Source organism: Vicia villosa, linkage group LG1, assembly GCF_029867415.1.
Source record: "Vicia villosa cultivar HV-30 ecotype Madison, WI linkage group LG1, Vvil1.0, whole genome shotgun sequence".
NCBI classification, from domain to species: Eukaryota; Viridiplantae; Streptophyta; class Magnoliopsida; order Fabales; family Fabaceae; genus Vicia; species Vicia villosa.
Window position 1 is genome coordinate 15,585,921 of NC_081180.1, and position 15,393 is coordinate 15,601,313.

A 15,393-nucleotide genomic window follows, 5' to 3' on the forward strand; every position below is an offset into this window, starting at 1 on the left:
CACGCCATGTTCATCATCAAAGGTATCTACCTTACCAGTTCATTATTCATTTGTAATCTTGCATTTTGTTTTCGATAGTCAAACAAATAAGAACTCCATAGTTAAGTGTATTTAATTTATTTGGATGAGTGATCTTCTGGGAAGTTTCTCGGAAAGCGTGAGTGAAGACAAAGCATGTTGAAAAGACTCGGGTTGGTTTGAGGGGCCTGTTGATAATCCTGAAATAAGTCTAAGGCATTACAAGCCCTCTCCTCAATAGAATCAGAAGTAACCTTATACCGCTTTTCTACATCCTTGAGGGAATCCTTCAGCTCGGTCATGTGAGTCGTAAGGGCAGAAGGGAAGCCATGCATTTTCACATCCTCTTACAAAGATTTTGCAGCTTTAACCTCCCCTCACAACATAACAAGCTCCTTCTAGAGATTACTGCATTTCAACTCCATAGCTTCAACATTCCCTTTCCAAGTATCACTTTCCTTGAAAGGACTACCTGAGGCCAAGACATTACCCTGTCTAGCAAAGGCGGAAGAGAAATGGTACCAGCTTTGAACAAGCCATGAACAAGCTAAGAAGCTAGTTCCATCTTATCCCCTCAAGGAGATTTTGGACGAAGGATAAATTTGACGTCAAAACAATAGTAGTAAACTCCTCAAGAGTTTGTTGAAGCGGGGAGAGAAGATTTTGGTATCTTTAATGAAAGGAGTTACCTCCACAAAAGCATTGCATTCAACAACACGAGTCAATTTTGGAGAAACCTCATCCTAGGGGGATTGTTACTCCTTATCCCGTGCCCTCTTTGTTACAGTTGGAAGCGAGGTTGGTTCTTCCACAGTTAAAGTAGCTACAGCATCCGCAAGCTGATTCACCTCGAACACAAAAGTCGAAGCTTCTACTGGCTGGGTAGGAGAAGGAGTAGTGGTTTCGAAAGGAGTGGGGGGAGAGAGGAAGAAGTCACATTATTTACCACAACCCAAATACGTTGAGCATGTGCAAGGCTGTATAACATGTTCAACTTGCTTATCTTATCCATGGTATTTTCAAAATACAATCACGCATGTAAAAAAAAGCATAAAGACTCTGCTTTCACCAATGACCTTCCTCCTCTCATCAAAATTAACTACAATCAAGATAACATGAGTATCACTTCGCATTTTCCTTACATGAGTAGAAGGCGCCTCACCAAAGCTGAACCCATCCTCATAACCAAGCCCTTGAAACCAAAATTGTATTTCCTCCTTCATTATCACCTCGTCTGATAAAAGAGAACTCGGATGGGTATAGTAGGAGTGAGCAGGCCAGTTAAAGTGGAGCTTGGACTAATACTTAAGGTACGAAAATTGGAAATATTTAGGAGAATCGGAAGGGATATAGTAGAAAATAGAATTGTTCGTGAGGGTGAGGGGCTTCACCAACAAAAAATTCCCTAAGAAGTCGCCCTAGTCCAGAATAAAGGGGCCAAACCAATGTTTGACCGGATGGAAGTAAATAAGCTCCTGATTATGAAAGTTCTATGGGGAAGTACGCCTCGAATGGAAAAGATCAAATAATAAATCAAAAGAGGGCTTCTAGGACTTATGATTGACACATAGTTGGAAGACCTTTATGTACGCCCATGACACCGGAAGAAGTTAGGATCTTGATTGAGGAAAATAAGGAGGAGAAAAGAATATAGAAACCAAATTGAGTCATTGTATTTTATTCATTCATGACTCTTGCGTTGGAATGAGCATGTGGGTTGTAAGACAAAGTCCGAAGAGAACATGGGAATAATTGAATAGCCCTCAAAACCTTGTGCTTGAAAATGACATTATTGTAAATACAAATTCCATTGTATTTCTATTGTTTCCTTCTACAATCCTTCACTTGAGGTTTTGGTTTAAACATTCAATAAATAAAGATCAAAATGACCAAAATTTTACTAATTTTTGCCTCTCTCATGGACTATGTTGTTTCACAATATTTTCCTATGCCTTTTCACCTTCTGGTGTGACTAAAGCGCGTGCCACTTTTTATGGGGTAGTGATGCCTCGGGCACTATGAGTAAGCCCTTGTCACCACTATAATACGGTGAACTGACTTTTTTTGAAATGTCGCGGTTAAGCATGAGTCGCCACCGACTTTTATTTTATCCAAATTAATTAGAAAGACTAAAAGAACAGGAAAAACCTTTTAAATAAAATAGGGTTCGGGGGTAATTATGCAAAGGGAAGGTGTAAGGCACCCTTTGCATCCATGGTTTTCCATGGGCTCTTAATTGCTTTGCTCGTTTTGATTTCAGAAATGTAGAAGAAAAGTATGTGGACTTTAGCTCGTAAATGAGCTTAGCCATTTTTGAAGGTTTATGAGAAAGAATATGAAAAAAGATTTTAGAGCAAGGCAAGGCAATTAAGGGCAATTACCTGGTTAGATGAAAAATGTTCTTTTAGCCTTTTAGGGTGAAAGGGTCTATCCATGCCATAAGAGGGCAGGAAGCCTTTCATTTGGATGTTAACGGGTCATCGAGAGTTCGTTCGCCATAAGACTGTCCCATGCCATAGGGGGGCAGGTAGTCTAAGGGAAGAACCAGAATAGCCTTTTCGTAGGCAGCCAGAAGATACCTCAGCCTTTCCGTAGGCAACTTCTGAGGGTCGAGATCATGTTTAGGGTATCGAAGGCAGCATCATTAGGGACCCATGATCTTAATCGAGGCAACATGGCTGAGGTATCCTCGTATTCGAGGGACATGGCTATTCTGCAAAAAACACAAGGCAACAAGGCAACAGGCAACTGAGAGGTTTACCCAAAAGTGTGCGTGTGTGCACCAATCACGTGGTTAATTCAGAAATTTAATCTTATAATAATTAGTGATGCTAATTTAGTTCAAGGCTTGCACTCCCTAAGATTACTAACCACACGATAATATAATAAACAAATATAATTAGAGCAAATACGGGAAAGGGGAAAATGAAACCAGCGGAGGAAAGGGGAATTGAAACCAGCGGAGGATAATAAATAATAAATAAATAGGTCTAACACAAGTAATAATTAGGGTTTAGGGTTACCGACTATGCGAAGCTTTGGCATTTGACAAACCCTGAAAGGTGGAAAAAATAAGAAACAATAGTAGGGGTGAGTGCATTATCGGTTCAGAGGCAAATACGACTAACCTTAATCACAACTTAATCACAAATAAAAAGACAAATGAAATTAAAATGAATAACAGATAAAGACTTAGCTTTGAATTTGATCTGGTATGGTTGGCGGTCGGAGGAAACCTCGGGGTTAACCCTGAAAAATGGCGAAGGCAAAGGCAAAGGCAAAAAATAGATGTGAGTGTATGCGGAGTTCAAAAGGTAAACCTTAATTAAAAGGAAACAAAATAGACTTTTGAAACAATAACAATGAAATTGAATACTTAGCTTCGGATCTTGATCAGGCGCGTAGTCGAAATGTACTTGAAGAATAACCCTGAAAAAAAGCACAGAGAAAATATTTTCAGTGTAGGGTTAATTCTCGTAAACCCTGATTAGGGGACAAGTTAGCTATGGCTAATAGAATAAATAAAATTAATTTAATCAATTATTGGTATTCTACCTAAATAATTAAATTGATAAAAAGGTTTTGATTAAATCCTAATCCTAATGTTTATGAATAAGAAGTTAATTATAATTAAATTAAATAATTTTAAGTAAATTAAGTTAATTTAAACAATTAAGAAACAAATTATTAAAATAAACAACATCTTTTTTTTTATGTTTTTTATGAGAAAAAAGAATTTTCGAGAAGTTTTTTTTTATAAAAGTTAATAAAAATATAAACTAAACAATATATAAACAAATTATATATAAAAGAAATTAAAAAAGAAACTCAGCTTGGCTTGAGTGTGGTGACTCTTTGAAGGTATATGGTGGTCCTTCAATCTGATGCTTTAGGTCTGATCTTGACGTGATCTGATGGTCTGGGTGTGAGGGTGTATGAAAATCCTCCAGAGGTGCGCAGCGTATGATTATACATTGGTTATGACATACATTGGTTATGACAAAACAAGTTAAGAAATTAAAAGGAAAATATGCATGATCTGGGAATCGAACCCAGGTCCTTCTGACTGTCAACCAAGCGTTCCAACCATCCGGCCAAGTTATTCATGCTGATAAGAACACGCGATCGATACAACAAATATGAAACGAACTTGGTTCAAGATTTCAAACGAAAGCCGCGCGCCCAGCCCCCTTCATCCCTAACCTTGCGTTCCTGCAAACAATCAACCAATAGCCACGGTTTTTTCCTGTTGCTAAAGGCCCTGCAATTATTAATTTTCCTATACGGATCAAATAAACTTCATATAAGAACATGAATCAACCAGAAATTGGCCGCTGAGTCCGATGGTGATCTCTATTGATCCTAATTTTTCCTCTACCGTAAACCCCCAAATTGAGACCTCCGCGACCTAACAATGGCGGATTACTCTATCTGTACCAAACCTTGAATTAAATGTGTCAGAAACATTCCATACATGCATATGAACATGAATATAACATCAAATTATGGTTAAGACGCATAAATTACGTAAATCGATTTTGAAGAAAAAGTGAGAAAACCGTGATTGTATAGGCTTCGATTCTGAGTGTTTTAGGCTTCGAGGATGATTGGGAAACAATCAAGAGTGCTCCAAGAAGGTGTCTGAACCTCAAAAGGTCTCTGAATCTCCTTAAAACTCCAAAGCCGAATTCCAAAATTCTTGAGTTTTTTTTTAGTTTAGCACAAGTGTTTCTGGGGCTGCAATCCTTCTCCTCACGATTTTGTTATGTTGTGAATTTATAGATGAAGGTTTTAGGTCACCAAAATTGTAAAAAATCCAATTGAATCCTTATCTTTGGTATTTGGAAATTTGATTGAAGTTTGATTGAAAAATCCCTCCAAAATTGTCCAATTTCAATCTTTTTCCAATCAATCTTGTTTGCACAAAATTATATTGATAACATTCCTTTAATGAAGATTGAATTAGATCCTTATAGCAAGCATCTCTAACCAAATATTTGATTTTTACTTGATTATTTCAATTTTAAATGAGTAGAAAATTCATATAAAATTGAATAAATCTCATAAATTCGTGGCAATGGGATTTGATATCTTAGATGCCTTGGCGAACGAGATTGGGCCAAAAAAAATTGGGTCTCTTTGCAAGAAAATCCAATTTGAAGCCTTTTCTTTCACATTTTTTTCCCTAAAATCGACCAACTTTGACAAGGCATATCTCCCTCAATTTTTGAGGTATGGAAGTGTTCTAGGACTTTTTAGAAACCTTAGAGAGTCCTCTAACCAGTGTCTTTGGTCTCATATCAAAATTATTTTTCATGCTCCTTATGTGTCCTTTTGAAAAAAAGTGACTTTTTGTTGACTTTTGAAAAGGACCTATAATGTTTTAGTCCATATCTCTCAAATGAAGCATTTATAGACTTGGCATGTGAGAGACAAATTTGTAGAGAATCAAATTTCCTTCAAAATGATCTTTGGATGGAAAATTTCTGATGTTCCATGTGAGAGTTATGGCTGGTCAAAGTTCAGTTGACTTTCTCCTATACAAACCCTAATTTAGAAACCTTTTGATTTGTTGATTTTTGATCTTTCCTTGATGAACCATGATCAATTCTTGATCAAATGGTGAATGATACTTCAATATGAGGATGTCGACAAAAAAATCAGGAGTTTTGACTGTACTTTGACCACAGTTGACTTTTAAGTCAAACTAGTCGACTGTTGTCTTTTTGAGCAATTGAGTGACCAATCTTTTGTAATGAGCCCTGAATTTTGTTATGGAGGTAATGTGAAATATATTGAGCCATATAGGATGCCTTGGAGCCATTGATTCACTGTTTCTCCTTTGAATGAACCAAACCCTAGCTTCAGAGCTTTGTATAGGAGAGTGTGCCTTGGAGCTTCATGTATTGACTTGAATTTGTATAAGAGAAATAGTATGGGCAAATTTTGGGGTATGACAACCACTATTTCATCATTTTATTTCTAGTTATATAGATTTCCAATAAAATTTTAACAATCTAAGTCGCATCACTATATAGTTATTGCATGTTTGATATCCCAGTTGATTTGTTAGAATCACGGTGAGTCTGCCAAACTACACTATATAGTTTGCACAAAATCACGTTGATTCTTACAAATCTTCTATAATAACAAAAATGTACTTAATTGAATGTTGTTAAAGGTAGTTGATTACAAGTTAGTTATTAAGCTTTGTTTATGGTTTTAAGTTTATATTATTGAGTTTTCTCTTCAATTGTGCATTCAAGGATTAAGTTTTAGATTCGTACATTTGTAGCATGCATAATTCAAATTTTTTGTTTGAGAATGAAAATTATGTTTTAAGTCAATTGTTATTCAAGTTTCTAGAACAAGAACCACATTAGAGATTGGTTCAAGTCATGTCACAATTAAAATCTCAAAACATCTTTGAAATCTTTAAATTGTGAGATTTAGGGTGTCTGATTCGAATCAACACAACCCTATGAGTTAAATTAAACTAAACAGGGGGAAATAATAGTTTGGGTATTCTGCAAGTCGAATCACATATTACACATGATTCAAACCATGTCACTCTGTCACTCGAATCAAAAGTTACACATGATTCGAATCATGAAACTCTTGCCAGCCCCTGCCTTGTTTGAGGCAAATCACGGCTTCTTCATGATTTGAATCACAACTTGCTTGAGTCGAATTAGGGTATACACTTGACTCGAATCATAGCGAAATGGTTTCTCATAAAGTGTTGATCTTATTTCACATTACTTTGTCGATTGACTCAAATCACACAAGTGTTTATGACTTGAATCAAACATGATTATTCACTACTTTTTGTGTTGAATATCCAACACCTAGAAATTATTTTTACTCTCAAATTATTCACATGGTTAGTAAAAACATTCTTCCATAATTGATTTGTAAACTCACAAACCATTTGTTCTTTCATGTTTCAAAAGAGTTTTGGATCTTTTGTGACCATTTACAAATGATTTCTTTTATCTTCCACCTCATTCTTTTTCCATTATTGCATGTATCTGAATCTTATCTTTGATGATTCATAATTGTTGAGAAGATCATTTTTTAATTTAACATTTCTTTGAAGATTTGTATAAGATTTCATAGGCTTTCAAGATTATGTAGTGTTGTGTCTGGTCCTAACAATTTCAGTGAAAAAGAAGGACGTTCTTCTCTCTAGGTTGACCTTGGTAGTGCTGTGTGGAAGCCTGCAGACAAGATAGAAGTTCTTTTCAATTTTCGAACATACAAACACTCAAGAAGCAGACGAAGACTTAGGAGAAGGTTGTTAGGATTGAAGATTCAAGAAGCAAATTCGAGTAACAATTTTCCATAGAGTTCAGTTCGTGGAGCTGTGTACAAGTCCAAAAATGAAAAAAAAATTCAACGTTTATTTCGGATATTGTGATTGTACAATGAATTTTCAATGGGCAACCATTGAAGAGTGAATTAAGCATAAAGCAAGGATGAATGTGTCAAACCACTATAAATCCCGATGTACTTTCTATCTATCTCATTTAATTTTGTAGTTGAATCGCATTATTAGGTTTATCTTTATTGCTTTCTTGAATTGTACGCCATTACGTTTATCTCTTGGTAGCGGTTAAATTTTGTAGTTGAATCGCATTATTAGGTTTATCTTTATTGCTTTCTTGAATTGTACGCCATTACGTTTATCTCTTGGTAGCGGTTAATTGTAAAAGTGTAGATTTTGTTAGAATTGGTAATTTAACATTGTCTTAGGGTCGATTAAACTTGAAAATTGTGGTTGTAGAATTTCATCTGTATTAACAATTGTACGATAACACTCCTTGTGCAATTGGTTGATAATTCAATACAGTTAGTTTGTTCATTTGGTTTAATGCAATTGTTCATCCTGATTGTGTTGTGAGCTTGTTTAAGTATATTCGTATAACTTCCAACCGATAAGCATTATCTCTTTTACACTAAATTTGCTTCGACCACGCAAAATGAATTTTATTTTTGAAACTCTGAAAAAATCTTTCCACTATTTTTCATACGAGTTTTTAAATTGGGAGGTCTATTCACCCCCTCTAGAGTCTAGACGTTTACTGTCATTATTCTCAAATAATACAATAATATTTATTTTGAAATGAGTTTTAGGTTAAACATATTGGTGGCCCCCCTAAATATACCAAAATTCGATTTTAAAATATTTTCATTCAAACAAATGAGCTCCTAATATTTTAAATCCACACTTTTAATCCACTTTGTTAACATTTATTATCAGAAGTTGACGTGACATACCGCATGAAAAAAAATTTAATTGTTAGACGTAAATGTGGCACTGTCTACCTAGCAAAGATGTCAATATGGATGGTCTGTGTGGTAAAGTTAAATGTTTTATATTTAGGTATCACTACATAACTAACCGAGAATTTTTAACTTTCATCTAATGTTTGATTTTTTAATATAAGTGGATGTATTTAATGATTCGTAATTTTTCATGAGAACGTATTTGTAAAATTACTCAAAAAAAATTATAACAACTATTCTTTCCATTAATTTTAGTATTTTTAATTTTAAATTACAATGGGTGTTAAAATATTGATTATTTCTACTATTCCTTCTTATTAAGAGGTAGGTGTTGTCCATTAACATGATGATAAAAAAGTTTAACAGCTGAATATGAATTTAGGGTTTTGAAGGCTATGAGTCATTCAAATATATTTGTATGGTTTCTAATTCGGGAATCAAAATGATTAAGGAGGAACCTTTATGAATGAAACTGACCCATTTACATTAAAACAACTTTTTTTTCATATTTTATATATATATATATATATATATATATATATATATATATATATATATATATATATATATATATATATATATATATATATATATATATATATATATATATATATATACTAGAAATTGTAAGAAAACACTTGATGGTAAGAACATAAATATTTAGATCTTAGATTGGTGTATCTATACAAAAATATTGATTTTACTAGTTTAATATTAAAGATTAGATTCATAAAGGACAAATTTCTAATGTGACCTAAAGAAAATTAAAATAAAAATAAAAATAAATAATATGTAAAATAATTAGTTAAATTATTTTCCAAATGATACTCACTTAAACAATTATTTCTATCTCTAACTTTTGTAAAGTAAATAATTATATTTTTTATTTTTATGTATAAGAAAATATAATATTAACTAAGAAGACAACATTAATCATAATTAGTAAAAGAAGTGAATATATTTAAAAAGAAATAATTTGTTACATCTATTATAATTTATTTAAAATATATATGTTTTAGTGGTTTAATTATGAAGACAATTTATATGAAATTTTTATTTAAATTTGGTTCCCTGCATTTTTTTTTCATTATAAATGTTTAATTGTTTATTAGAGTATGTGCTGTAAATTATATTAATAACAACCACACGACTTTAAGTATTGAGTTATTTGTTTAATAAGTTATTGACCTAATAAAAAATTAAAATAAAATTTAAAATGGACAAACCAAATATCAGCTCATTATTTTATTTTAATATGTTTTCTATGAAAATATATGAATGCAACTTTCATTTTCTTAAAAATTTACTTGTAGATTGTTATTATCATATGTATGGCGCCATTGAATTCCAAAATATTAAATTAATGGTAAAAAAAAGTTGTGTGAAAATACTACCATCATTCTGAAAAAAAAATAAACAATCTAAAAAAAATCGTATATGAAATGTAAGTACTGCCTCTTCTGTATCTAATAGTAAAACTAAAATTATTTTTCATGAGTTTTGCACAATGTGTGAGTTTTCATCAATCATGCAAATTTTGTTTGTTCTTGTAATACATGAACTCAATAACGCAATTTTTATTTTTGATTTGTGGTTTTTCTTTTCTTTTTTTCTCTTTGGTGTATTTGTAGTGTATATTTTGTGTCTTTTTAGTTACAATTTGTAGCTGTATTTGTTTAACACACACCCCCTGTATTAATATATTTTATTTGCTATTAAAAATAATACTAAGTGTTGAATTCAAGTATTTAATCGAGTTAAATTATAGAGGAATTTTTTTTCAATACTTTAAGCTACAATGATATATTTGTGAAGGACCCACAAAAAATATATGGAATGCAAATGATGCAACACATCGTCCATATCCCCATTCCCTCTCGCTCCTAAAAGCGGTTGTTACTTCTTGAAGGTATGCAATGCATGCCCAGGAGTTATTATAAATACCTCAGCTCTAAGAGTTAGAAGGGATTCAATCTCGTTTATGCAACTACCATACACACAAAGCTTTTCACCACCCCGTATGAATTAACTCTAAACCCTATAAAAAAAATCTAAAAATTTATAATATCGCTTAACCATTAGGGGTTGTCACTTATTTTTATTTTAGCAAGTACAAATGGCACCCACCATAGGGCCAATAAAACTGATTTGGGCCACAGTCATTGTTATTTAACATTTGTTTTCGCCATCTTCCCAAAAGGATGTTTAAGCAAAGCTCCAAGACCTCCTTCAACACCATCATTGGGGGTTTCGTCGGCAGGGAGAATCTAGTTTCACCCAAAGAAAGTATGCCAAGAAGGTTTTGACAACAAACATCATATCCGCTAACATCACCAAAAACCCTTGAGAAATAACTAGAATCCAGAATTACCTTCTCAAATAAAGACGAAATTGGCATTTTCCCCTGCAACAATGATCACATGGTCGTCACGGTGCAATATGATGATTTGGATGTAAGGTGAATGATAATTGACCATGGAAGCTCAATTGATGTTTTATTTTAGAGTGCCTTTTAAAGGCTCCATCTTGACCTTGACAACATCAGAGCATTCCTAGCTTCTCTGGTTGGTCTGTCAGGCAAACAAGTATCATCTCCTTATTATGGAGGTCTTGTACAATTGTCATCTCCTCCAAAAATACTTGTTACCTAAGGGTCGAGTTGGATTAGTTCTTCTAGGGGATCAAGAGGTTGCCCTAGAATACTATCAAAACAACCAGTAAATGAGAAGGGAGTATGTCGCCTGACGTGATGTCCCTATCCAGAAGCACGAGATGCAGACATAGTAAGCTGGGACCCTAGACTAGGGGACCGAAAATGAAAGACTCACTCCAATAGAGGACCTAAAAGAATTTCATATTGGATCATTACATCACCAAGTCATCAAGATGGGCACCTCTTTATCTGAATCTGAGGAAGAAGATCTAATCACCTTACTCAGGAGAAACATCGATCGATTTGCATGGGCACCCTTAGATATGCCAAGTATAGATACAAGAGTGGTATGTCATCAACTTTCCATTCACCCTCCATGAAACCCTTATCTCAAAGGAAACGCAAGGTGGGCGAGGAGAAGAGAGCAGTCATCGATGAAGAAGTAAGGAAGTTGTAGAAAAACCAACACTCCAAAATATCACTATCCACCCAGAAATATTCTTCGGCATTAGCAAGGAATTTTTACAAATATTTTCCCCATTCATGTCACTGATCAAAGACAAAGCAATGTAGACCATGAGTCTTACATCTTGCTCGTTCCTCCAACCAGTGTGTTACTTCCTCAACATAAATATATGTTGAAGTTACTCTCTAGACACCAGAAAAACACCCGCACTTTGGGATCATTCATAAATATATACTGAAGTTACAACTTTAATGTTGAAGCCACTAATCGACTAAGTAACTAGAATCTTGAACCCCCTATAAAGAAGACGAAGTGAGCACAAGCGTCCTCTAAAGAAGGCCCTTGAGAAAAGAAGAAATTAAAAAGTGTGAAAAATTTACAAAGTTTCTTCTTTAGAAGCATTGAAACAACTAGTTTCAATGAACACGGTTCACTAGAAGTTCAAAGGAGTCTTCCAACAGTCTAAATTGTTTCTCAAAACAATAATTACACTTGAGTGTACATAAGTGTGTCACTTTCCTCCCCACGTGTATGGTACATGTGGAAGTCATCATTGTAGAAACGTTTCATCAATTCCATGCACAGTTAATATGCATGTTTCCCATGTCAACCATTTCTACTCATTAACGAGCCTTTGCTCAACAGACGAGAATTGTGAATGGGTTAAACGTTCATGAGAATTAAAAATCGAAACCACACATATGAATTAAATCGAAACCACGTCTTAGAAAAACATGATTTCATTTTCTCTCTATATGAATCGTGAATATCAATCATGACTCTCTCTTTTCATTTTAAAAGAAAAAAAAAAAAGCTTAAATGTACTTTTGGTCCCTGTAAGTTAGCGAGTTTTTTTTTCGTCCCTGTAAGTTTTTTTTGGTCTGAATCCCTATATTTCACTTTCGCGTTCATTTTTGTCCCTAAAATCAAAATCCGTAGGAAAATTCGCAGGAAAATCCGTAGGAAACCTGCAGATTTTCCTACGTATTTTGGCTTTATGGACTAAACCTCTAGTAAAAAGTAAGATATAGGGACTCAAATAAAAAAAACTTACATGGACGAAAATCAAAAACTCGCTAACTTACAGGGACCAATAGTGCATTTAAGCCAAAAAAACTTGCTCTCTTTTTCTCTCTGTGAAACCGCAAATCAAAACCATGACTCTTGTGAAGAACCTGTAGAAAGAAAAATAAAACAGATCGAACATCAAAAACTCTGAAGTGACTGAGCATCAAAGAGTAGATTGAACATCAAAAAGAGTAGATCATGCAAGCAGTGAATGGAAGATACAGATTAATATTACAAATCAGAACTTATTGCAAATGTATATTATGAACAACAAATACTACTTCTCAACAAACGTGTACCTGCTGGCTAAAGTGTCGAGTTTGTTCTTTCTATTCAGAGTTGTTTTGAATAATCCTCCTTTATATACCTAATCATGAAATGTAAGTGCACAAAAATTCAATTGATTCCATACGTTAGATACTTCATTTTATCACCAATAGATTGATATTTTACAAAAAAATTATCGGTTTCCTGTAGATTTTTTCTTCAACAATTTCGCATGTCATCAATCTATACACAATAACATCTTTCTTTTGACCAATATGATATGATAGGTCAAGAGATTAAAGTCAACAAAAGTAGAATGCTTCATAGGATACAAAAAATACTTGGTCAAGAGATTCTTCTGCACGGTAAGATCAATCTTTTTCTTCACCCTTTCAGGTTTAAGAGTTTTGAATTGATAAGTTCTTGCAATTTCTAATCTAGTGACAAATTTATATCCCTGCAGTTTTAAAAGAAATAGACATCAACATACAATACCTTTAAACAATAGAATAGAGAGGAATAATCGGTACCGTCGTAATTCATCGGAGAAGCAGAAGTTTAGTAGCCGATTGGGGAGGAGCATTAGAGATCCTCACATCAACCGTACCTACAGACCCTAACAAAATGGAAAATAAAAGATGAAAAGAAGAAGAAAAATTGTGTTACAGTTTGACTGTGAAATTGCAAAAGCGGGTGTGGATTAATCGATTGCGTCATGTTCGTCTGTCAAAGGTCTTTTCTCAACTGCGCACCAAAAATCGCAAATTCTATAGAGATTAAAATAGACAGTGTCAGGTAAATCTTAGATCTCACAACATTTCCAAATTGATACGAAAGGAAGAACGAAATCGTAATCGTACTTGGTATGATGTCCTCTGTCGAATGGTGCAACAACTTATTTCGTCTTCGTCTGCTTCTACGAAATCGAAATTGCATATCACAGATTGAAGAAGATGGAAGATTGACAGTAGGGTCTGAATGGGGAAGCAAATACCATCTGATTTAAAGAGACAATCTTTAAAGGATAGTGTTTTTCAATTTTGACCTACTATTGAGTTTCCCTTTCAAGCCAAATGAATGTGGTTGCAGCAAGACTTCAAATAGTTTTTTATATCTTAAAATCAGAAAAGTTAAAACGTAAAATCAAAAAGGTTGAATATGGAATTTTCAGGTACTTTCATTTTAATAGATAGATAATATATGTTAAAGTCACAATAAATGAACATAAACTTGAAATAATGATCTATTTAGGCTAAATTAAATGTATTTTTGTCTTTTTTTTTTGGTTGGTAATTTAAGAGTTGGTCCCTATCATTTCACCCCATCTTTACCAAACATACGCATGTTTGAAAAAAAAAAAATTCTAAAGTTATTCAAACTTATATTTACAATATGATTGTTCTAACTCTACATAATAATTATTTCTTCTCATCCCTTATTTTCCTTCTTTATACCATTTATTCTGTCAATTATATCTATGAGCTGTTGTAACATTCTTTTCAATATGATACATGCCATCTACCGTTTAATAGTGGATACGCCAATCTGTTATATAGTTAGCTAGGTCCATCACTTTTCTCTACCATTAAATCACATTTGCAGCCTTAAATGTTTGTGGAACAAAGAAACTAGTACGTAGTAGCAAACTACACCCTCCGGTCACTATTATAAGTAAAAAAAAATGATCTAATTCTTGGTCACTATTATAAGCAAAAATCAATTATTACTAAATCATTTAATGCTGTAATTCCTAAGATACCCCTATATTTCATTTTCCAATACTTCATTAAATTTAATAAAGAGGATATTATAGTAAATTTAATCAATGTTTTCTCCGAAATCTAAAAAGTTAACTATACTTAATTGAATTTCTTAATAATCGTGAAAACCATTTTTTTTGCTTATAAATGTGACCGGAGGGTGTACTGTTGTAATTTATTACAAATGTGTTCTAAAATGACAAAGTGGTGGAAATGAGTAAATGCTAATAAATGCATGCAATAAAGTCCCACATCGGAAGATTCACTCATTTTCAAAGTCTTTATAAAGAGTTAATAACATTAACTCAACAAAAGGACAAAAGAGGATAAAGTGCCACATTGACAAATGTGGTGGTCCCAAGCATTATGCCACTTGTCCCAATCCTACAACCACTCGCCGGTGTCGCCACCGGCTCCGACTCCGGGTCGTGGGCGTAGAGGCGCTAGTGGCGGCTTGTAGACGGCACTTGAGCACTTAGTGGCGACGGCCGGCCTTCGGCCGGGTGTTACTTTTTGCTCAGTGTACGTGATTTGAATTTTGAATCGGAAAGGTGGCAACTGTTCACGAAATCATGCAGAAATGAAACCATGCAAATGGTGCATGAATCAGTACAAGTGCAACAGTCATAACTTTTGAAAATATATTATTTCATGAAGGGTCGCAACCTCTGAAACTGATATTTTCATGGCCTATAAAAAGATAGTTCCGCATTCAGAAATTACATCACAAGCAATCCGAAAATCCTCTGAATAATTCCAGATCATTCTTCGCTGCATTCGAGTTTTCTCCGGTCTTGCGCAAACTCGATAAGGCTGAATTATCCTGGGTATTCCTACATCAAAACTCTAAGACATTCGGGAGTGCTTGAAAT

The 15,393-nt window shown here is 33.9% G+C and overlaps 1 long non-coding RNA gene across 3 annotated transcripts; it reads right to left on the bottom strand.

Moving 5' to 3' along the window:
- Window positions 1–9,745: 9,745 nt before the first annotated feature.
- On the bottom strand, window positions 9,746–13,902 carry LOC131601583 (uncharacterized). Of its 3 annotated transcripts, none has more exons than XR_009283726.1 (4): window positions 13,622–13,902; window positions 13,292–13,528; window positions 12,794–13,218; window positions 9,746–12,601 (listed from the first exon to the last, which is right to left on the bottom strand). It is a non-coding gene; the product is annotated as an uncharacterized LOC131601583 (long non-coding RNA). The 3 variants fall into 3 exon arrangements; XR_009283727.1 differs by having other exon boundaries at window positions 12,794–12,861; window positions 13,094–13,528; window positions 13,622–13,900; XR_009283725.1 differs by having other exon boundaries at window positions 12,794–13,528; window positions 13,622–13,900.
- Window positions 13,903–15,393: the final 1,491 nt, after the last annotated feature.